The sequence below is a fragment of the Danio rerio genome, chromosome 1 (assembly GCF_049306965.1).
Source record: "Danio rerio strain Tuebingen ecotype United States chromosome 1, GRCz12tu, whole genome shotgun sequence".
Classification (NCBI taxonomy): Eukaryota; Metazoa; Chordata; class Actinopteri; order Cypriniformes; family Danionidae; genus Danio; species Danio rerio.
Genome location: NC_133176.1, coordinates 2,183,688 through 2,210,000, shown reverse-complemented (window position 1 = coordinate 2,210,000; position 26,313 = coordinate 2,183,688). Strand labels below are relative to the sequence as shown.

Genomic DNA, 26,313 nt, shown 5'->3' with positions numbered 1-26,313 from the left:
CACACAAAGCAAAGTGCAAATCTGAAAACTCCAAGCGTTACATGAAACTCTTCTAAATCTTCAAACTAAAGTGAAGATAAAACTCGAACAAGTCTTTTTAGTAACATTAAACACCTAAGATTACTTTTACTGTCAACATTTCCTTCTCTTAATTCAATCCTAGGCAAAGCATACTGACAACTACAAATCCCCTAACCAGGTAGTAGGACCAACACAATTCTTTCATGTTGTCCCAACACTAAACGCTTAAGTTAATTGTTTACAAATTTAAGTGGACTGAACTTAAAACAAATAAATTAGCCAAAGAAATTACAAGAATGGCATCACGGTGGCACAGTGGGTAGCACGATCACCTCAGAGCAAGAAGGTTGCTGGTTTGAGTCCCGGCTGGGTCTGTTGGCATTTCTGTGCTGAGTTTGCATGTTCTCCCCGTGTTGGTTGGGGTTTCCTCTGGTTTCCCCACAGTCCAAACACATGTGGTATAGGGGATTTGTCCTTAGTGTATGAGTGTTTCCCAGTGATGGGTTGCAGCTGGAAGGGCATCTGCTGCGTAAAACATACAGTAGGCTGGATAAGTTGGTGGTTCATTCCCCTGTGGCAACAAGAATTGTGTTGTTTCAGCTCATTTTTAGCAAATAGTTTAAACAAGCAGCAGTAGTCTTTTTTTTTGACTGTACTAATGTGGTGTGTGGATATATATTTATCAGTATAAATAATCGATATATTACCATTTATATAAAACATTTATATTTTAATATATATATTTAATGAATATGTCATGGTACTTGTTTATCAATGATTATTAGTGTGGTGCATTGTAGTTCTAGCATGCTGTTGTTTCCATAATAACATGTGCCAATATGTGTAATATGGCATTAGCATGGCACATACAAAGCTTATACATTTAATTGCAGTTTTACCATTAAGTCAGTGTGTTGTGTTTAATGGAATGCCCACAGATGGCGCTCCAGACCCAGCAGGCTCTGTTTCCTCAGCTGTGTGTCTGTAGTTCAAGTCAATAATCCTGAGGAAAACCCAAACTCCAGACTGATAAGATCCAGATTCCAGGGCCCTTTTGATATCTCCCAGAGCTCATTATATATCATATAAAGCCATAATTCATCCCGCAGGCATTAAAACTGGGAATCGCTTAAGTGAGTTAGAGGTTGGTTCATACTGTAGTTTTATGAGCAATGACTTTCCAACTGGATTTGTAGGTGTGAGGCTCTCTTTCCCAAATGTTGGATTCTGGATTTGCCCCCTGTGGAGTAACAGCTCAGACGTGTTCATTTACACTGAATCACAGCTTTCCAGAAATACAGAAAAACTCTTTAACATCTAATATGTTTTAAATAAGTTGAAGGAATTGAGTCTTTTAGTGGAAATGCTTTGGAAAGTGTATGATATCATTTTTTCCCTCTTATTGTGTCACTGCTCCCCTGATAACTAATCACTGTTTAGATTAGATAGACTATTGTTCATCACCATGACTAACTGTGTGAAATATACACTTGCTAAGTCTTACATCTGGTAGGTTAAACAAAAGCTTGGTTTATTGATTTATTTTAATAAAAAAGTTGTAATAATAATAATATTTAATGTAAATGAAATATTATTAAATCATATTTGAATATTGATTTAATTTTAATTGACCTTAATTAAAAAACAAGTAATAAAAATATATTATTTAATGTAAATGAAATATTAATTAATAGTACATAAATATTGATTTAATTTTGATTGTGCTTAATATAAAAAATAAGTAATAATAATAAATATTATTTAATGAAAACCAGATATTTTAAAGTAATATGTATCTTAATTTAAATATTGATACTGATCTTAATTTAAGAAATAAATAATAAAAATCATTTTAATGTAACTGAAATATTTAAAATAGTATTTAAATATTGATTTAATTTTAATTGATTCAAATTTTATAAATAAAAAATATTATTTAACAAAAACTACATAATTTGATGTAATATTTATCTTGATTAAAAATGTTTATATTGATCTTAATAATAATAAAAAATAAGTAATAAGAAACAATATTACTTAATGTAAACTAAATAAATAATATTATGTAATATTTAAATATTTAAAAGATAAGTAATTACATATATATTTTTATTATTTAATGTAAATTAAATAATGTTAAATAATATTTAAATGTTTGTTTAATTCTAATTGATATTATAAAAAAGTAATTATCACAATATTTATGTTTAATTTAATGCAAATCAAATATTATTAAATAATAATTCAATATTGATTTAAACTTAATTGACCTTAATTTTAAAAATAAGTAATAACAAAAATATTATTTACTTACTATTATTATTATTATTATTTACTTACTATTATTATTTACTTATTTACTTACTATTATTAAATAATATTTATCCTAATTATATAATGTAAACTAAAGATTGAAGCATTAGAATCTGTAATCTGTATTGACCCATTACCAAGACAAAGAATCGGTACTCCGCATTGGCTGCAAAAATCCTGGTCAGAGCATCTCTAATTAGGTGTATCTCAAATTGCATACTTATGCACTATTCTACACCATTTTGTAGTCTAAATCTTATTTTGTTTTATTTAAGTATTACCAAAACAAGCAGGTTTTTAAACTGCACGGATTTGATGTTTACCTTAAAACTAACAATATACACTAGCAAAATGAACATTAGGTGTGTCTCAAATTGCATACTTATACACTATTCTACATCATTTTGTAGTCTGAAGCATATAAAGTAGTGCATTAACTCATTCTTTTTCATCTAAAATAAATAAGTGCACTGTAAGTACACAGATAATTGTTAGTTTAATTGTTAATAATTAAAGGCTACAGATAGAGCACTTATTTAAACTGTTAAAAACTTTGCTGTCGAGTCTGTAAGTGCATAAGTGTACAGTGTGTCATTTGAAACACAGTACATTTAGATTACATGCAACTTCAAGAAAACCAATATGAACATATGCATGCAAGAAAATGAAAACTAATAATTAAAATGTAAAATAAACTGAATTAAAGCTAACAATAACACTCGTGTTTCAGTGGTTACCACTACGACAGGGCTAGTGTGTAAATTCTCTGGTTATTAGGAAGGTCATAAATTCATTGTGGTCATTTTATGCTGATTTAGCAGGAAGAAAAATCCCGTCTCAGTTGTGTGTGTTATAGCGATGGCCGAGACCATAAACATAACCACTAACCATTATTGCTCATCGCTGTGGTCTGCTATCGCCAACAATTCAAGCCATGTCAAAGGAGTTTACTTTTTTTCTCGGATTGTAATCATCGCACACCAGAGACTTCAGCAGGTTGACCTCAGATCAGTTTTAGAGCTCATTTCCTGTAGATGGTCCTGATAAGACTGGCCTGCAATCAGCTGTGTGTGTGTGTGTGTGTGTGTGTGTATGTGTTTAAAGCAGGATGGGATGTTTTGCATAGCAGCAGTAGTGATATGCGACTGCTGGAAAGAGGAACTCTGCTATTACACCGTAACTGAAAAGAGAAGTTAGCAGATAGATGGATGAAAAAAATAGCTGCATGACAACAATATATGTTAAAGGTGAAGAGTGGTTAAACACTTCCTGTAGCACAGCAGTTTAAAAGGCAGTCTGTAAGCTAATGTTAGAGTAGGTTACATTTCAACATTGTAATGATTATATTGGTTTAAAGGTATGTTTACTGCAATTTAAAAGTGATCTATTATGCAAAAATCACCTTAGTAAGGGGGTTAAATACATTTGTGTGGCAGCAGTGTGTAAATATAACCAACTTCTAATGGTAAAAATGTATTTATTGTATTATTTATAGTCAGACTTGACATAAATAGTCTGCAGAAACACTTTGATTGACATTCTCCCTTTGTGTGTGTCATCAGTGGGGGAAAGCCCCGCCCACTAGTGACCATCTCTTCCTCATTAGCATAGGATGATAGTCTTGTTTTCGAATCTGCCACTATACTGACACATAGGCATTTGTAGCTTCGCCCTCATTTGAATTTAAAGCGACAGTCACCAAAACAGCACAATTATGCCTAAAAGGGTCCGTTTCAGAGAGTTATTGAATATTATTTGTGTGTATTTTGAACTGGAACTTCACACACACACTTTAGGGACATCAAACATGTATTTACATCTTGTGAAAAGGGGGTAATAGGTCTCCTATAAATCTTAGTATTTAAAAACAAATTGTTTACTGAACATTGAATTGTTTGCATATGTTTACTGAACATCAATTGACATTACTGCTTTGTGTCAGGGAACACAAACCTGCAGAAACTAAGATATAAAGGCTGCAGAAGGATTTTATGGTTGAACAGATACCATCTAAACAGCTGAACTACTGTAGTTTACGGCTATAGGCATGCTGGGAAAAGTGTAGGAAAACAACTGTGCTTTATGGTTTTAGAGAGGTTTTATGTGGCTGGTTTACTAACTAATGCCTAGTTCACACTAGAGGATTTTAAGCCATATTTGAGCCCGATTAGGAAGTTAACAAGCTCGCCGACAGATCGGGCTGTGATCGGGAAGAAATCTGCGGGTGCTCGGCGCTCGCCGCTCTTTATGTGTGAACTACTGAACAACGCATCAACGAGGCTCGCTGACGCGTCGCCGACACCTCGCAGACGGAAATCCAACATTCAGCATGCTAAATATTCCAGAGCAGTCGGCCGACTCAACCCCACGTGTGGTCAGATGTAGTGACGAGCTGCAGCCAATGAGAGAGCAGATCAGCATGAGCCGCGTGCCTGTGTGTTCAGGAGCTCAGCAGAAACATCTGTGATTGGTCAGAATGGGCATCAGTGCACTGGCTTCATTCTGCGTTAGCACAGACATGAGAGTAGGCTATATTAACAGTGGAACTAGAATTCTGTAACTATTAGAATTACCATACTGCTTATTCTGACGGTTCTTATATAAAACGCCATACTGTCACAACATATTTACATTCAAAGCTATTATTGAGATATTAAAATTAAGTTTTGAATGTCTGGCATCATATTTAATGACACCATTACCCTAAAAATATCATCTTTTTTGGTAATACAGCCTATAAATATGTAGTTAAGATACTAAAACACTTAAAGGTCTTGGCTTTCATTTCCACTTTCAAACAGGAGCTATTTTGCGGCACAGAATATGCTGTTTTGAAAGATATCTGAAGTAAATTGATGTTTTTGCTATCAGAAAGTTTTGTTTATGTTTGCAGGAAGTTGCTAGGCAAGAAAATGCACGCATATTTACAGTCACAGTGAAAAGTATCAGACATGCATGCAGTCATTTTAACCAATATGGTAATTTAAGGCAGAAATGCTCAGTTCTTTACTGTTTTGTAATAAAAAAAAATAACAATGTCAGAAAGAAATACACTGATAGTTAGAAAACGGCAGGGTGTTATAAATATGTTAGTTTTATTTCAAAGAGTTATGAAATTACAAAAATTAAAAACTCTCTGTGTATCTATCCACTGGAACCTGCAGATGAGTGATTAATCCGCTGATAGATCAGCTGATTTGACGATGTTTTTAAATGCTTTCTCCAAAGCTGGAAACGCTGTCAGTGATGTCATCAGCACACAAGCAGCCAATAGTGTTCAGCTTTTTCTGACGACTCCTCCCTCAAAATTTCATTGGCTGTGGTTTGGTAGCTTGAATGAGCTGATGGGGAATGAGTTGTTGTCAGATCATGTAGTGTGTGACCCCCCTCTTGTGGATCGGTTACGGAGTGTTGAGTAGTGTGAACACCACAGAGATTAAAAGACACAAAGTCAAGTCATGTAGTGTGAACGGCACTGGGATCTGCTGATGTTTAAAATCCTGTAGTGTGAACTAGGCTTAAGCAACTTGAACTGACGGGAAGATAAGGTAGTTGTTATTAGGTAGGACTACACGATTCTGGCTAAAATGTGAATCATGATTTTTTTTTTTTGGCTTAAAATCAAGATCACAATTCATTCTCATGATTCTGTAAATGGAAGGTCAACATTATATGCATCAAAACTCAGTGTATCTAGGTAATGACATCACATTTCAATGACATCACACTTGCTTTAGTTAAAAATAGACTGTAATGTAGTGCATCATGAATGTAATGTGGAGTTGCACTGAGAGTAATAGCAGGACTACAGGGCTGGTCATATTTAATATTTAGCGGTTGTTATGATTTGTTTCGCATTGATTGATATTTGAAAGATATTATATCTGTCTGTGGGTGAGCTTCATGGGAACTTGTGGTCAGGACTGCTGTGTGTATATCTGTGTGTTGTGAAACGTTGTATTTCATCATAGTAACAGCCACAGACTTTGTTTGCCTTTGTCCTCTCTGCCATCATGGGCAACCACTTCCACCACAAGCACACACACACACAAATACACACACACACACACAGACCGGCCATCACATCCTCCAGTTCTGCAGTACAGCAGCATCTGACCTGAGATCAGCTCTCCTCGCTGTATACTCACGGTCAGCTCATATGGGAAGTCACGGCTTACCCTAGAAAAACACACTAACTTTACTTTATGAATAATGAAGCAGTGCAGAGAGGAAAAAAACACACACACACACACACACACACACACACACACACACACACACACACACACTCACACACTTCTCTCCACTCCACACTTTGTCTCATCTAATTCTCATCATCTGTCTCTCTGCTGGTCCACAAGCTATTAGTCCTGCAGCCAGAGGTTAACGGGAGTTTTCTGTGTGTGTTGAATGCAGATTACAGGAAGTCTGATGAATGCAGTATTTACAATTATTTACATTATTTGAATCAAATCTGAATATATATATATATATATATATATATATATATATATATATATATATATATATATATACACACATACATACATACATATATATATATATATATATATATATATATATATATATATATATATACATATATATATACATACATATATATGTGTGTGTATGTATGTATGTATATATGTATGTATGTATGTATGTATGTATAATGTATATATGTGCAATTCCATGGAAATTTCATTAAAAAAAAGGTTTTCACCAAAATAGGGAAACTGTTTCTACATTTTTTCTGTGAGCAAGTATTTTACAGTGCTTTTAAAATACTCAGAAGTGTCTGTGTAATGATTTCTAACTGTTCCATTAGGTTTACCAAAGTCAGACAAGTGCCAATTTCACATCTGTCACATCCATAACAGAGAGACGTCACATACATAACAGAGCTTTTTCCTCATAAATGCAAAAATGTCAAATAAAATAAAATCAATGATGTTTGTTTTATAGAGCGCCGACTCTTATCCTGTTTATTAGTGTTGTTTCTTTTGGGTTGTGCAGTTTTATTCACAGAATTTCTACAAAGTATGTTATATAATGAAACTTTTGTGTCACATTCATATCGCATGTTTATTTTCCTTATTTAAAATTTTAAAAATGTTTTGACTGATATTTTTCTGCTCCCATAACTCTGTGGTTAGTTGTTTTGGAAAATTTGAATATAATATTAACATGTACTTTCTATGCGAATTTATGTTTTGAGTTTTTACTGCAAATCCACTGCAAATTTACTGCAAATGTCACATCCATAACGCTGGAATTTCTTGTATGTATATATATATATATATATATATATATATATATATATATATATATATATATATATATATATATATAGATAGATAGATAGATAGATAGATAGATAGATAGATAGATAGATAGATAGATAGATAGATAGATAGATAGATAAATACACACACACACACACACACACACACACACAAAGACACACACACATAGTTGAAGTAAGAAGTATTAGCCCCCCTTTGAATTTTTCTTTCTTTTTTAATTATTTCCTGAATGATGTTTAACAGAGCAAGGAAATTTTCACAGTATGTCTGATAATATTTTTTCTACTGGACAAAGTCTTATTGGTTTTATTTTTTGGCTAGAATAAAAGCGGTTTTTAATTTTTAAACACCATTTTAAAGTCATTATTATTAGCCCCTTTAAGCTATATTTTTGTTACCATAGTCTACAGAACAAACCATCATTATACAATAACTTGCTTAATTACCATAAATGTCATTTTAAGCTTTATAGAAGTGTCTTAAAAATATCTAGTGAAATATTATTTACTGTCATCATGGCAAAGATAAAATAAATCAGTGATTAGAAATGAGTTATTAAAAACTATTGTGATTAGAAATGTGTTGAAAAAAATCTTCTCTCTGTTAAACAGAAAATAAACAGGGGGGCTAATAATTCTGACTTTTACTGTATATATATATATTAGCCCTCCTTGCTTAACAGAGAGACTTTATTAAAATAAATGTTTAAAAATGATAGCTTTTATAACTAATTTATAATGATTTATTTTCTTTGCCATGATGACAGCACATAATATTTTGCTAGATATGTTTCAAGATACTAGCTTCCAGCTTAAAGTGACATTAAAACGCTTCACTAGGTTAATTAAGCAAGTTAGGGTAATTAGGCAAGTCATGGTTTGTTCTGTTTGTTCTTTATCAAAAAATAATCTTCAAGGGGCTAATAATATTTACCATAATGTATTTGTAAACTGCTGTTATTCCAGCCAAAAAGAAAAAAAAAAATAATATGGGAAATACAATGAAAACTTCCTTGCCCTGTTAAAGATTACTTGGGAAATGTTTAAAGGTGAATAAAAATTTCATTGGAGGGTGATTAATTTTGACGTTGACTGTTTGTGGTGACCCATCTGACATCTGGTAAAGTTATACTTCCAGTAAAGTCTTGGATCTGCAATCTACCGTTCTCTCTGTTATGGAAATCATCGTCTGCTCAATGGCACAAAGTGTCTTTTCTGTCCAAGTTAACATTCAAATTAAGGAGCCGATTCAGAATCTCCCAGAAAATCTCGTTTATCTCTCTTTATTTCAACAGCATTTTTATATTTGACACTTGTGTTCTCTTTTAGACTGAAGCGTCTGAAATAAACTGTTGACTTGGATATATACTGCAAAACAAAGTTCTTACATTGAGGTTTTGTCTTGTTTCTAATCCAAATATCTAAAAATGTCAAAATCAAGAAGCATTTTCTAGACAAGCAGAAACTATTATCATCAGAATTAATGGGCTCAATTAACGATCCAAGCACAAAGTCTGAAGTGTATGGTGCAAAAGCATTAAGGACATGTCCGAATCCACTTTTGCTATTTTAAAGATGGATAAATACGCTCTGCGCCACGACGCATGGTCTAACAGGGATGTCTTTATTCTCTTAATGAGTTCTGGGTGTGTTTTAAGCATAACGTGAGAGTCTCGTCTCTCATTCCCTTTAAAAGTCAGTTGCATCACGCCATGGTGCATGTGCTATTTACATGGCGGACTTTGTAAGTGTAAAAACTAAACGCTTCACTGGCGAGAAAACAGTTAAACGGCATCTGCAGCGCGAGGATAAAGAATGAGCCTCCTCCAATCAGCCTCTTTACTTTCTCTTTGCTTTAATTTTACTCTTTACAGTGTTGTACTCACTCCACTGAACACATCCATTAGCCCACATATTTAATTTCCTTTGTTAAGCACAAAGATTTGTGTCAAAACTATTTCTAAATTCAGTTCTAATTCCCAGCAAACAAATAAATAAACAATAATAATGAAGTGTGGTTATATCCTAACACACATCCTGTTCTTAAACCCCACAGGTTGACAAATCTACACTTGTGTTTATTAAAACAAATATAAATATGCATATAATAAATAATGCTGCTAATAATACTAACATTATACAGATGCAGACTGTCATGAATAAACTGAAAAAGCCCCCTGAAATGAGGCATGGAGGCAGTGGTGTTTATATTCATGTAGAAAATAGAAATTTTTAAACATTTTAATCCTTAAATTTGTACAGATATTTGTGTATTGCTGGAAATCCGGTGTGTATTAAGCAATGTGTACGCATTTGGACTTTGGAGCAGCTTATAGTTGGTCAATGGCGCGATCTATTTCAGTTCACACAACAATGCGCCTCAACACATCTTCAACACATCACGAGTTCACAAAGGGGTGCAAATGGATAATTGCAAATTGCTAGTTAAACAAAGTGCACGGCGCAAAACTTGAAAATTAGAGTTGAGCTGGTCTGAAAATAGCAACAAATTGCACCAAACATGTCTTGCGCTTTATTGCACCAGGTGTATGATCGGGACCAATGAGTCAAAACGAAGTAAGTTTTTCCTGAAATAAAGCAAAATAATCTGCCAGTGGTGAAGCAAACACATATCGTTTTCGCTTTGAGATGAGATTATTTTGCTTGCCCATTGGCTGATTATTTAGCTTGTTTTAAGGCAAAACTCACTTAATTTTACTCACTTAACTTATTATTTTTAACAAAAATATATTGTTATAAATAAAATTTATAACAAAACAATATTCGAAGAGTTCAGAGGCGAAAACCTCCAAGTACCATCTGAAATTTACTCCTAAAATTATTATTTTTCTCAGGCTATATGTATAAGTTGGGGGCGAGGCAGTGGCGCAGTAGGCAGTCGCCTCACAGCAAGAAGGTCACTGGTTCGAACCTCGGCTCAGTTGGTGTTTCTGTGTGGAGTTTGCATGTTCTCCCTGCGTTTGCGTGGGTTTCCTCCGGGTGCTCCGGTTTCCCCCAAAGACATGTGGTACAGGTGAATTGGGTAGGCGAAATTGTCAGTAGTGTATGAGTGTGTGTGTGAATGTGTGTGTAAATGTTTCCCAAAGTCTAATTAAAAATTAAATAATAAATTCAAATTTCATCTATTTAATTAAATTTACATTGAATATTTAATTTAAAAATAATTAAATTAAAATTCAACCAATTTCATTAAATTTAAATTGAATATTTAATTACAAAATGCATTTAAATACATTTAAAATTCAATCAATTTAATAATATTTTAATTGAATATTTAATTTAAAATAAACTGAATTAAAATAAAGAGCAATAAATGTAATTAAATACAAATTTAATTACAAATTTAATTAAAATTTTAATTAAATTCAGTCACTTATTTTTTAATTTCGCCTATTAATGTAATTGATCTGTATATTTTGATTTAGTCTAAAATAAATATTGAATTAAAATTCTATACTTTAAATTAAAACTGAATATTTAATTAAAATGTTTTATTAAAATATAATGCAATACACAAAATTATTAAATTTAGTGAATTAATTATTTTTATTTCTTCCTGCTATTGTATTTCATCTGTACATTTTAATTTTTTCTGATAAAAAATAAATTAATAATTAAATAATTAATTAATAAATTAAATGTAATGTTTATTTCCCAGAGATGGGTTGCGGCTGGAAGGGCATCCGCTGCGTAAAAACTTGCTGGATAAGTTGGCGGTTCCACTGTGGTAACCCTGGATTAATAAAGGGACTAAGCCGACAAGAAAATGAATGAATGTATAAGTTGAGTAATTTAGCTTTTATGTCAATTAATGTGTCATTGCCTTTAATGTGAAATTATGAATATAGTAGTCTTGGAGAAATGCTCATATTAGAAGAAAATTAGAAGATGGCACTTCGAGATTTTTGCATCTGAACTCTCCATTTGTTAGTTGCAAATGCTTCTTGATTTAAGAATTACAAGATATTTGAACTAGACAAAAGCGTTAAGTAGGAGAAGCATTTTTTGCAGTGTTGAAATGCAAGGTCAACATATTTTAGCATGTTTTCAAGAGTTTGATGTAACAGTCAGCAGAAATGAGCTTGCACAGGTAGTGTGAAGACTGAAACCTGTTAAAATGAGCAGGAAATCAGTAGCGTGCTCACTGCTGATGCGAGATGTGTGAAACAGGCTGCGAACATGTGAGCATAATGTGAACAAACTACTGCTTATATGTGTGTAGTGCATGATGCATACTGTGTCATTTAATAATATAACTCTTATATGCAGTAATAATGGAGACACACGTTGTAAAATACACTAGTAAAATGCATGCTTTTTTCTGTCCAGTGTGACTCAAATCATCATTCATTCACTCTTTGATTTTCTTTCGATCGCCACAGCAGAATGAACCGCCAACTATTCCAGCATATGTTTTACACAGCGGATGCCCTTCCAGCTGCAACCTAGTATTTTGAAACACCCATACACACTCATTCACACACACACACACACACACACACTCTTACAATAAGGCCAATTAAGTTGATCAATTCCCGTGTTGCGCCTTTGTTTGGACTGTGGGGGAAACCAGAGCACTCATAGGAAACCCACGCCAAGATGAAGAGAACATGCAAACTCCACACAGAAACGCCAACTGGGACAGCTGAAACTCGAACTAAAGCTGCTTTGTAACAATAGTTAAGCGCTATGCAGGCAAACTTGAATTGAACTGAAGCAGTGAGAGCTCACCATTGATTAAGGTGAACGATTGATCGATTGATTGATCATTAATGTAAACAGTGATGTGTGAACTGTGCTGATGTTCGTCTGTCAGTGTTTTCTGCTCATGATGATGTCTGGCTTTAAGCGATGATGGAAAACTTCCGTCTCCTCAAACATGATCCTGCACACCTGCTTACTGCTTCATTAGCTCGCATTACACTGAGCTGGAGGCACGTCTGTGTGTAATTAACCTGGTGTGTGTGTGTGTGTGTGTGTGTGTGTGTGTGTGTGTGTGTGTGTGAGCTGTAATTAAGCTGCTTCTGACAGCGTGGTGATCATGTGTCAGTAGTTTGAGGCGTGCTGTAATTACCATGTGCATGATCGAGTGTCATGGCCGTGTGTGTGTGTGTGTGTGTGTGTATGTGTTGTAGATAGAGGCGTTCGGTAATTAACTTCTTTGATCTGCTGCAGAGGCCAGTAGAGTGAGAGAAAGTGAGGAGAGAGAAAACAGGTAAGGAGAGATAGAACAGGTGGCTCCAGATGAGCAAACCGGCACCTTTTTGCCACATCAATACACACACACACACACACACACACACCTGACCCGTTTATGCCTATACTGTAGGAAAAAATTGGGCTAAATGGCTTGTTTTATTTATTGTATTTTATAATTTTTTTAATTATTTGTATTTGTTGTTTTTTTTATGAATTTTATTATTATTTAAAGTTTTGTTACTTTTTTAATTAACTTAAATGTAAAAAAAAATGTATTTATTTTTGTATTTTATTATTATTTTATTTAGTTTTATGTAAATTTTATTTTAGTTTTTGTATTGTCTTTGTTTTATTTTATTTATTTTTCATATTTATTTTATTTTATATTTTTAAATAATTGTATTTTTTGGTTTATAAATCTGTTTTATTTACATTTTATTTTTGTTTTATTTTTTAGTTTTTTTTATTTAATTTATTTTTGTATTAGTTTTTTTAAAATAATTGTATTTGTTTTAATTAAAAATTTAATTAAAGCAAATACAATTAATGTAAAAAAAACTAATACAAAAATAAATTAAATAAAAAAAATAAAACAAAAATTAATTTAAATAAAATATATTTTCTTTTGTTTTATTTGCTTTTTATTTTTATTTTAATTTAAGTTTTTTAATTAAATTTAATACATTTTTTGTATTTTAATATTTTATTTAGTTTTATTTAAATGTTATTTTAGTTTTTGTATTGTTTTGGTTTTGTTTTATTTTATTTGTTTTTCATATTTATTTTATTTTATATTTTTAATGAATTGTATTTTTGTTTTATTATTATTATTATATTTAGTTTTATGTACAATTAATTTTATTCATGTATTTTTCTTAAGTTTTTTAATTAATTTAATTTATTTTTTGTATTATTTTTTGCATTTTATAATTTTATTCACATTTTATTTTAGTTTTTGTATTTGTTTTTTTCTTTTGTTTTATTTTATTTTATTTTATTTTATTTATTTTTGTGTTTATTTTTAATTTTTTATTTACATTTTTATATATATTATGATTTTTTTGTCTTTATTGAAATTTTTTATTATTATTTGCATTGTTATTTTGTTTAATTTCGTTTACATTTTATTTTATTTTTTGTGTTAATTTTATTTCATTATTTTTACATGTGTATATTTAGTAGATTAACTCAAAAGGTAGCCAAATTGTGCTTTATTTTAACCAATGTAAAGCAGTGCCATAACTAACATTTAACTATTTATTATTTAAAATCATATTCAGTAACTTTTTTTTGTGTGTGTTTGTTTGGCAGTGCGTGCATGTGTGTGTGTGTGCACGCATATGTGTGTCTGCGTGTGTTTTTTTGTGTGCGCATGTGTATGTGTGTGTATGGGGTCTTTAACAGCTACAACCAGGCCAAATAATCTGGTGTGAAGGTCAGTGACCTTTGATCTTGTATAAACCACTGAACTGCTGCTCAAGTGGCTGAAGGTCAAGGGTTTGAGAAGCCACCAAACACATGCACATACAAGCACACACAAACACATACACTGAAATGAGCTCAGTCTGTTGATGTTCTGCTGAAGTAACTGAACAGTCTTGCTCTAGGAGAGTATAAATAAGTGTAAGGGTTTAATAAGGTGAAGCAGGATTTGTTTATTCTGTGGGGTCAGGCCTTTGATGAGGGGAATCTGGATAATTGGCCCCTTGTGGATCCGCAGAAGAGGAGAATTAAACCATTAGGACTGAGAATTTTCTAAAACGCATTGCTTAAAAAAAAAGGTATTTATGTGTGTGCATGTGTGTGTGTGTTCGTTTTATGCTGAATGAAATGGCATTTCCTATACACAGAGTATACCTTAGAGTGCACCCATCATTTTAAAATAAGAACAAATATCTTATAGTGTTGAGGGCAACATGATGGGCCCTCCTGTGCAATTTCAGAATCAGAATGAGTGTTGTTGCCAGGTTTTTGTGACAGAAGTTTCCACAGTGCAACAAACAGACAGTGACAGGAGATGGACACACAAGGAAAAAGGCGATCAATGGTTTTAGCCCCTATTTTATAGCCTCTCATGAAAAGCAAGCACTATTGTTTTATGACCTGCACCGAGGAGCCGTTCAGATCCGCTTTCTTTTTACCAATAATGCAGCGTGGTCACTAACGTTTCCTCCTAACGGGGACCAGATGAGCGTACGGCTCCCGGTTGAGCTGCAGATCCATCATCTTCATCAGCGTTAAGCTTTAAAACCAGTCGCAAAACTGACCACACAACTCGTTATGTTACTATAACTTTACGACAGCTAACGATGAAGACGCCTTCGGGGATTTGTAAATCATTAATGGATGATTTACAGGAGACCAACACGTTAGGAAGTGCATTAAAAATGCAGATGAAAAACAGTTTTTCCCTTTCAAAACACATAAATCAGCAAGAGCTAGCAGACGGAGTGCTGGAAAACATTCATTCATTCATTTTCCTTCGGCTTAGTCCCTTGTTTTATCAGGGGTCGCCACAGAGGAGTGAACCACCAACTATTCCAGCATGTTTTACACAGTGGATGCCCTTCCAGCTGCAACCCAGTACTGGGAAACACCCATACACACTAATTTACACTCATACACCTGTCAATTTTATTAATTCATTAGTTTGTTTTTCAGCTTGATTCCTTTATTAATCAGGGGTCGCCACAGCAGATTGAACCGCCAACTTATCCAGCATATGTTTTACACAGCGGATGTCCTTCCTGTCGCAATCCAGTACTGGGAAATGCCCATACATCCTCATTCACACACACACACACACACCAAAGCCAAATCAGTTCATCAATGAAACTACAGCACCCTTAGGAAAGCTACGCCAACACGGGGTGAACATACATGCAAACTCCAAACAGAAAAGCCAACTGACCCAGCCGAGGCTCGAACCAACGACCTTCTTGGTGTGAGGCGAACATGCTACCCACTGCGCCACCATTCAGCCTCTACATTAAACTTTTTTCAGTCAGAATTTGGCAAGTCACACCATACCAAATTCAGCATATTCTTTAATGACAGCCAACACAGGATTCCTCCTAAGTCTTAAAGCCTTTTTACTATGGGTTAATTTCACAATTTATAATGGAATAGTATTTAAAATTGGACAAATAAGCTCATGTATAGGACAAATTCTGGACCTTTGTCAGTGAATGGTGAGTCTTTCGAACAACCTAACCCAAACGGCTATGGGCCTGTGCTGAAAACTCAGAGATAAATAATATTTCACAGCATATTTAGATGGATATCAGCTTAGTTTAATTGCAATATTATTTCTAGATTTTACTTTATTTTTAACAGCATTGGCAAGCAGAAGACACTTTAAAAAACTGTTAAAGGCCTCACACTGTAATAAAATGAGTGATTATGTTGCTGATTATTTGCTATTAAAGTAATAATTCAATTCATGTTTGTTTATTCAGCACAGCATACAGTTGAAGGCAAAATTAGTAGCTGCCATTAAATTTATATATATATATATGTGTGTGTGTGTGTGTGTGTGTGTGTGTGTGTGTGTGTGTATGTATGTATGTATGTATGTATGTATATATATATATATATATATATATATATATATATATATATATATATATATATATATCATTCATTTTCTTGTCGGCTTAGTCCCTTTATTAAACTGGGATCACCACAGCGGAATGAACCGCCAACTTATCCAGCAAGTTTTTACGCAGCAGATGCCCTTCCAGCCGCAACCCATCTCTGGGAAACATTCACACACACATTCACACACACTCATACACTACGGACAATTTAGCCTACCCAATTCACCTGTACCGCATGTCTTTGGACTGTGGGGGAAACCGGAGCACCCGGAGGAAACCCACACGAACGCAGGGAGAACATGCAAACTCCACACAGAAACGCCAACTGAGCCAAGGATCGAACCAGCGACCCAGCGACCTTCTTGCTGTGAGGCGAACGTGCTACCTACTGCGTTGCCATATATATATATATATATATATATATATATATATATATATATATATATATATATATATATATATACACACACACACACACACACACACACACACACACATATATATATATATATAAATATATATTAACTAATTTATTTAGTCATTGATGACAGTACATAATATTTTACTAGTTATTGTACAAGATATTAGTATTCAGTTTAAAGTGTAATATAAAGCCTTAGCTTAGTAGGTTTACTAGGCAATTACTTAATTATTATCTATTATTATTTCTTAATATTATTGACGTTTTTATTCTAGCTTGCTTCAACATACCTGAAGTTTCTAGTACATCTAGTAACGCCGCAGTCACACTAGAGTTTGAGCAGGTCAGAGTTCACCAAGCTCGAACTTTGCAACGCAGCGACCTGCGGAACCTGTCTCAGGTGCTTGTGTTTCCGGTCTGATGCATTAGCATGCGTATGAATGGAACTTTATAGGGAGAATAGTGCAGTGTGAGCACAGCTTAAGAGCTTGATTAGCTGGTTCAGGTGTAATAGATTAGGGCTGGAGCTATACTCTCCAGGACACTGGCCCTCCAGGACCGAGTTTGGAGACCCCTGTTTAAAGTGTAATTTATAGGCTTAACTAAGTAGGTTAACTTGGCAAATTAGGTTTATCAGGTGAGTCATTTGCCAACATTGGTTTGTTTTATAGACACAATTATTTCTTATCACTGCCTTTAAATACCATAAAAAAATTCAAAACTGGTTTTATATTGAGCAAACATCAAGAAGGTCGCTGGTTCAGGTCCCGGCTTGGTCAGTTGGCATTTTTGTGTGGAGTTTGCATGTTTTCCCTACGTTGGTGTGGGTTTTCCTCCGGGTGCTCCGGTTTCCCCCACAGTCCAAACACATGCTATAAGGGAATTGATGAACTGAATTGGCTTTGGTGTATGATTGTGTGTGTGTGTGTTTGGTCTGTTTGGGTTCTGTCAGTACTGGGTTGCGTTTCGAAGAGTATCCGCTGCGTAAAACATATGAAGTTTCCCAGTGTTTATTGGATCTAGTTGTTTACTATAAACTATAAAAATTGTTGGCGGTTCATTCTGCTGTGGTGACCTCTGATATAAGGGAATAAGCCGAATGAATGAACTGTGTTTGCTCATAGCCCTGAGCAAGCAACATTTCTAACACTTTCTTGGCAAACATTTCTAAAGTTTCCTGGCCTGATGTAAAGTATTTGTACTTTTTGGTTTTAGTTGTTTGTCTTGTGTATTTCTGGTCTTAATGAAGGCGTTGGACAGCAGCAGCAGCTCATGCATGGCTGTGTAAGCTGATTTTAAGGCTCTGATGGGCTGACATGCAGACGAAGGGTCAAAACCTTCTGTCACGCCGCTCGCCTCGCATACTCCACTAATTAGCAGATTAAACACCATCGATAACGTTAATTACGGAGGAGCTGTACGCAGCCATGAGCAGGAGACGGGCTGGGTGTGTGCGCATTGATCATCAAGATAAATTGGCTGTAATTGAGATGGAGGCATGATGCATTTCTCCACGCTGTCTCAGGCCTTTGTAAAGATCAGAGGAGGATGCTTGGCTTGTTGGATGCACATTTACAGTCGTTTGTGTCTTTTAGACGGCATTTACACTGCAGATCTTGATGGTCAATTCCCGTTTTTGTGACTATCGGATTTTTTTGATGACCTGCTTACATCATCTTTTAAAAGTGACTCGTGTCTGATCGTCTGCATTTACACTGCACACGACAAAAACGCAATGACCAGGAAAAAAAAAAAAGAGCGGGCGCTGACTAACAGCTGATAATGAAGAGAGCTGTTTTCTCTACTCCTTTATGTATTCGATAAGCTGTTTTACTATAGTTTATGACAGAAAGCTTCTCATTTGGCCATCTTCTTTTGATATGTGGGCTTTTTTATACTTTAGGCATCTTACTGTAATGTCCATGGCGTGATTTAAGCATGTGATGTAGCTATGTACTAGTTTAATATTAGTTTACATACGTGGCGGACATTGCGCTCTCTTGCTCTCGTTATCATGCTTAAATAACTGTGCTATATGGCAATATAAAAGCCGTTTAAATCCTTGTGTATGAGATTTAAAAGGCCATGAAACCCCCTCGTTTCAGCAGGGTGTTTTCACACCTCTACTTTGGAAAAAGTCAGAAAAGTGGGCGTGTCCAGCTCTGTTTAGGGGGGAGTGTCGGAGGAACTAAAGTGGGAGGGTGTGGGAGTGTTTTGGGCACGCGCGAGTTTCAGAGTCAAAATACACAAAAACACACAGGAGAAAGTGATGGTATTTAACCTACATGGACATGGACTGCAGTTTGGCTCTTTCATTCAGGGAATTCATTCATGCCCCTCACGACAAACGAGATATTTGATTCGAGGAGCTGCTCTAAGCGTGTATTTTCATGCAATGTTTGATACCGCACGGCGAATGAGAGAAAAAAAAAACTCTGTACTTTCCGGAAACTTAGATGCACACGGCAGGTAGCGTCAGAAAGCGGCGTGTGTTATTCTGGTCACTAAATGCGGTAAAAACCCTACACGAGGGTAAAGTTTGGTTGTGGTGCTAACATGTTTACACTCGGTGCAATAGTTAACTTAGTTCAATACGAACAAACTGAATAAACAAAGAGCACTGGTCGCTCACTTACCAAATCTGTAGAGACAGGACAATCACCAGCAACTAGAGCCGCGTCTTTATTAAGAGGAGACGACAAGCGAATCCGGATCTCAGCGTTTGCAGATGAGAACAGCTCTCAGGTAAACAATGTTCCTCCTTAGACACGTAAGTTATTGTTGTCGATCGTCGCGTACACTGTTAATCCACACGTGACTCCAGCTGAGCTCTCACAGAGAGAAAATGAAAACAAAACTTCACTGCAGCAAAACTATAAAAGCAACACTTCACGCTTGTTTTGCCAACACAACGTGGCGTCTCTGTCGTCCAAGCACTGTGACTAATGAATATTAATGAAGAAAAAAAAACATTTCTTTGGGTCTCAGGAGGTTAAATTAATATATATTACAGAAATCGATGATTCTTGAGGTCAAAGATGTGTACTTTTATTAGTGTTTTCAGAGCAATCAAATAAAATTTAGCAAAAACTTCACCACATAATCAATCATTTTAATCGCAAAAAAATCCGAATTTTTTCATAAAATCCTGAAGGGTCTGATTGTACCCCTTAAAAATGTCAATTTTTGGGTCCGAGGGAGCTGTAGCTGTTTTCTGCCTCTGCCTTTAAATGCAAATGAGCTGTTTCTCTCCGCCCACTCTCAGATACATTTAGCTTCAGTAAAGGGTTACCGGTATTAGGATAAACACAGCACACTGATTTACAAACACAATGAAACAGAGACTTCATTCATTAATTTTTTTTCGACTTAGTCCCTTTATCCACAGTGGAATGAACCGCCAGCTATTCCAGCTTATGTTTTACGCAGCAAATGCCCTTCCAGCTGCAACTTATCACACCCATACACACTCATACACTACAGACAATTTAGCTAAATCAATTCTCCTATAGTGCATGTGTTTGTACTGTGCAGGAAACCCACACCGACACGGGGAGAACATGCAAACTCCACACAGAAATGCCAACTGGCTTAGTTTGGACTCAAACCAGCAACCTTTTTGCTGTGAGGGGATCGTGATACCCACTGCGCCACTGTGATGCCCTGAAACAGAGACTTACAGTCAAAAATACCACAGTAAGACTGAAGCAGGAAGTTTCCCAGCGGTTACTGGATGTAGTTGTTTATTTCGGTGTATTATAAGGAGTTTATTCAGCTTTCCTAACTGCAATAATGAATGAGCCACACACATATCCTCTGACAATGTTCACTGTGCGGTGGACATACAGTACATGTGTGTTTAACATGTTGTGCTGTTTTTGCTCATTTGTCAATCCTGACTGGATTCAAATCTGCTGCAGTGTGAGAGATATCCTGCAAATGTGCTGCTGTAAGTATTGTAGCTCAGTTACTTTACAAAACAAATCTGATTTAACCTCCAACTTATATGACGTGAATGAATGTTTCTAGTGTCTGTCTGTGTGTGCAAGTGTGTGTGTCGTTGTCTGGGTGTGTGTGTGTGTGTGTTGAGGAGTGTGGGGTGACTCGTCAGTTAAGTACGTTTACTGGAATGATGAGAAATGTGTGTGAAAACATTCACATCTGTGTGCGAGTGTCTCCATTTACTGTCATGTCTCTCATATCAGGGAAACTCAGGCAATTGGTGATTTAATACACACACACACACACACACACACGATCAACATTCTTATGCTGATAATCATAGTCAAAACACCCCCTGTCAACCAAACACACACATACACTGTCATCAGTGTATTCAAGGCCTTGATTGAGTTTCAGAAATGGCAGCATGTGTCTGTCTGTGAGCCAAATGCCAGTCCTGTTAGCCAATGTCTCAAACATACACACACACACACACACACACAGATCTGCCGGATGGTGAATGGTTCGACTATTGCTCATCACGACATCATCGGCCTGAGCAGTTAGACAGATAAAACGCACAACACACACACACACACACACACACACGTCTGTGCCCGTTTGTCATGGCCAGAATGAGTGTAGAGGCATGTGTTTGTACTTTTGTTGCAGAGAGCTGTTATATTAAATTGTTTTTTTGTTTTGTTTTTTTTTTGCATTTTTTGTTTTGTTTTAGTCTTTTTGTTTTTGTGTTTTGTTTTGTGTGTTTGTTTTGTTTTTTTGTAAAAAAATTGTTTTGTGTTCTTGTTTAGTTTTTTTGTATTGTTTTTTTGTTTTTGTTTTGTTTTTTGTTTAGTTTTTTTGTTTTTCTATTTGCATTTGATTTGCTTCGTGTTTTGTTTTGTGTTTTGTTTTTTATTAAATATTGGTTTTGTGTTTCTTGTCTTTGTTTTTATTTTCTGTTTTGTATTTTGTTTGTTTTGTTTTTGTTTTGCTTTGTTTTGTGTTTTTTTGTCTTTGTTTTGCTTTGTTTTTTTGTTTTGTTTGTTTATTTTTTTATTTGTTTTGTGTTGTTCTTTGTTTTGTTTTGAGGTTTTGTTTTGTTTGTTTGTTTAGTTTTTTTGTCTTGCTTTGATTTGTTGTTTTTTGTTTGTTTTGTTTTTCATTTTGTTTTGCTTTGTGTTTTGGTTTGTTTGTTTGTTTTGTTTTGTTTTTTGTTCTTGTTCTTGTTTTTTTGTTTTGTTTTTTTGTTTTGCTTTGATTTGTTTTTTATTTTGCTTAGATTTTTTATTTATTTATTTTTTGTTTTGTGGATTTGTTTTGTTTGTTTGTTATTTGATATCACATTTAAAAACAACCGATGGCAGTTTTTTTATTTACTTTTTTATTATAGAGATAGAGAGCATAAAATTACTTTTCAAATCTTAAGGGTTGCTCAGAAAGCATTGTTTAAGCTGACATTTGGAAAACATTGATGTTTAGTGTCGCCTATACAAACTCATTTTGTTGACTTCAAATATGTTTAAGAGATTACTCTGTCTGTGAGGTTACTGCACACAAGCTCTGTTTTACTGTGAGATGTCGTGTTTATAGAGCAGAGAATAGCTGCTTTCACAAACCTGTCTGAGTTAAACACCTGATGAGGTCATTCCTTTGAGGAGTCAACCGCTGCTTTGACTGCGTGGGAGAGACGTGTGTGTGTGTGTGTGTGTTCATGTGTGTCTGCCTGTCTGTCTTTCTCTCCTTGTCTGTGTGCATGCAAGTGTGTGTTTCTGTGTTCGTGTGTAAGTGTGTGTGCGCACCTGTTCTTGTGTGTTTATGTGTACTTGTGTGTGTGTGTGTGTGTGTGTATTTGTAAGCATTTTTGTGTATGTACATGTATGTGTGTTTGTGTGTGTGTGATGATCATACGCTGATGGTTCAGTAGTCAGAAATGCTCCTCTGTGCCGGGGGTCTCTGTGACTCATGGTGTGTGTCCTCCAGTGTGTGTGTGTGTGGATCAAAGCGCTGCCGTTGTCTTCTGTTATGAACACAAAGCTCAGTGTTTCTGCTTTTCTCCTCCTGTTGCTTCACCTGGTTTCACATTTCACTGCCTGCTGGGACCCGAGCCAAACAATGACACTCATCAACATACAGGCTAAAAGATTTCTGCCGTTTAATCTGTAGTCTTTCATCCCTGTGTTGTCATGTTCAAACACACACACACACACACACACACACTTGTAGCTCGTCTTGTTAAGCTATTCTGGGTAATTTGTCACCTAATCGTCCTCCTGCAGACACAATAGAGTGTTTGAAGTCACAGTGCTTTGTGTCTGGATGTCGGTGCGTTACTGTACGTGTGGAATAAACTGATTAATTGTTGAGAAAGAAACAGAAAGAGGTTTGTTGAAATGCTAAACCTTTAGATGTAGTGTTGAGGATAGACAGCGGTGTGTGTGTGTGTGTGTGTGTGTGTGTGGAAGGTAATGGGATTTTACCTGTAGACTATTAAAATGTTCATCCATTCATTTTTTTTTCGACTTAATCCCTTTATTAATCAGGGGTCGCCACAGTGGAATGAACCACCAACTTATCCAGCATATGTTTTACGCAGGGGCGAGGCAGTGGCGCAGTAGGTATTGCTGACGCCTCACAGCAAAAAGGTCGCTGGTTCGAACCTCGGCTCAGTTGCCGTCTCTGTGTGGAGTTTGCATGTTCTCACTGCGTTCGCGTGGGTTTCCTCCGGGTGCTCCGGTTTCCCCCACAGTCCATACACATGCGGTACAGGTGAATTGGGTAGGCTAAATTGTCCATAGTGTATGAGTGTGTGTGTGTGTGGATGTTTCCCAGAGATGGGTTGCGGCTGGAAGGGCATCCGCTGCGTTAAAACTTGCTGGATAAGTTGGTGGTTCATTCCGCTGTGGCGACCCCGCATTAATAAAGGGACTAAGCTGACAAGAAAATGAATGAATGTTTTACACAGCGGATGCCCTACCAGCTGCAACCCAACACTGGAAAACATCCATACTCTCTTGCTTTCACACTCATACACTATGGCCATTTTAGTTGATCAATTCCCACCATGCATGTGTTTGGGCTTTGGGGGAAACCGGAGCACCCGAAGGAAACCCACACCAACACGAGGAGAGCATGCAAACTCCACACAGAAATGCCAACTGATCCAGTGGGGACTCGAACCAGGGACTTTCTTGCTGTGAGGCCATAGTGCTAACCACCGAGCCACTGTGTCGCCCTCATTTTGACCCATTATTTCCTAAAACAAGACAATATGTTCACTTTTCTAGAAAATTCTTCTTTATTTAAGAATTTTTAGGCATTCAGACTAGAAACAAAACCAAATCTGCATGTTCTGCTGATGTGAAAGTCCGTGTTGGTGATAGGGAGGGAGATTCTCACAGTTCGCTCTTCTGTCTGTGTGTCTTTATTGCTGCTTGTGTCCTGAATCATCATCATCTTCATCATCCAGCAGGTGTTTCTGTCTCTCCCACATTCAGTCCTGCACAACTCACACGCTCCATCCACTCCCACAGAGCGCTGAACAACCTTCCACAGTTGCTTCAGTTTTAATCGCAGAGCAAATGGATGCATTCTTCATGCTTTTACAGCTCGTTGTCTGCTCTGCTCTCCTCCAGTGTGTGACCCGCTGGCCTGCAGTGACTCAGGGTTTAATAATTATATTCATCATGACTGCAGTCTTTATCTGCCAAAGATCATACAGAAAGAAATATGCTTGGAAAGTCCCTGTTTTAACTTAAACCACAAATGAAAGTGGTTTTGTGAAACATCTGTTCACTTAGAATCGTGTATATGTGGAGGAATCATTTTCTGCTGTGTTAATTTACCTACTCACTTATTATTATGTTGCTAGATGACATGTATTTGAGGAGTTAAACTCTGCGGACCCGGTACCGGGTCCATGACATCATTGACTTTCACTTAAAGATTTAAAGGGGCTAGCATTGCACCAGACCCCCATAATGGCCCGTTTCCACTGAGTGGTACGGTTCGGTTTGGTACGCTTTTATGGCCGTTTCCACTGTCAATAAGCGTAACGAACCAAACCTACCGTACCACTTTTTCGGCACCCTTTCAAAAGAGTACCAAAAACGAGAAAGGGTACCAAAAGGTGGAGCTACATGCGCAGCCGAACGCTGATTGGTTACAGAGATATGTCACAAGCTCGTGGAGCTAGACAGAATGTAAACAAAGGATCCGCCATGTTCTAATACACAGCCGAAAGATTACATGGATATAAAGTTACTATATGCATAAAATAACCAGCCATGGATGACCCGGGCTCAAACAAACCGTGTCATCGTCTGGATGAACAGACACAATGCAAGCAAAAACAAAATCTGCAGCGTCCTGTTGTTGCTTTACAAGCCCGTCTAAAAGTGCGAGCGGCATTCGCTTTCTTCCGGGAGCGCGCGATAAAAAATGGCTCTTTGCTGAAAAAAGGTTCCTGACCTCTGCTGTAACCAACTAGCATTGGAAAACTCAGACCCTGTTTAATAACCATAGTACTTTTACATTTGATCTACTGTATATAGCAGCTCCGGTTTCCCCCACAGTCCAAACACATGAGCTATAGGGGAATTGATGAACTAAATTGGCCGTATTGTTTGAGTGTGTGTGTGTGAATGTAAGAGTGTATGTTTATTTCCCAGTGCCGGGTTGCAGCTGCAAGGGCATTCGCTGTTATATGCTGGAATAGTTGGTGGTTCATTCCGCTGTGGTTGCCTCTGATAAATAAGGGACTAAGCTGAAGGAAAATGAAAGAATATGAGATGGCCATACAGGAGTGTGTGTGTGAGTGTATCTGTGTGTGTGTGTGTGTGTGTGTATGTTCTCTTGTCAAGGATGAGCAGTTGCAGGATGTGTTGTCGTGGGATCACAGCAGGAGACGTGTGTGTGTGTGTGTGTGTGTGTGTGTGTGTGTGTGTGTGTGTGTGTGTGTGTGTGTGTGTGTGAGTGTGTGTGTGAGTGTGTGTGCAGGACAGCTGTGTGGCCCAGACATCAAATCAAATAAATAAATAACACACAAACAGTCCTCCTACTCACCATTCTCAATCCTACCAGACACCATAAGACATGAGCACTTCTGACAGCATGTCTTTCGGCTTGTAACAGTAGTAGATCATGGATTTTAGGTAGTATAATGAACCAATTCCAAACTATATACACTATGATGAACTCTTAATAACGATGCTTTGTTTGTTTATGTTTTGTAGAAGCAGAAGTGCAGTCTGAAGTTTGTGAGCATGTGGAAATCCAGCTAACGCATCCCTTGATTTGAAAGCTTCAGGTACAATTGACATTTCTGAACTCCTACAATATGTACTAATACTTGTATTTAATGCATTTCACTTCTTAAAAGAGCATTCCCTCTTCTGGATGATTCTTATTTCACAACTGAACATGCAGTTCACCAAAAACATTGCTTTGCACACTGCAAAAATGCAAAATTTTGGGTCTCGTTTCTAGTA

At 36.0% G+C, this 26,313-nt stretch overlaps 1 protein-coding gene across 1 annotated transcript in view; it reads left to right on the top strand.

Moving 5' to 3' along the window:
* runx1 (RUNX family transcription factor 1) overlaps positions 1 to 26,313 on the top strand; it is a 224,006-nt gene that overhangs the window by 57,823 nt on the left and 139,870 nt on the right. Inside the window, exon 9 of the mRNA XM_073948887.1 lies at positions 26,059 to 26,132. The gene's annotated coding sequence lies outside the window, so the exon portion shown is untranslated. The remainder of the gene's footprint in view (positions 1 to 26,058; positions 26,133 to 26,313) is intronic.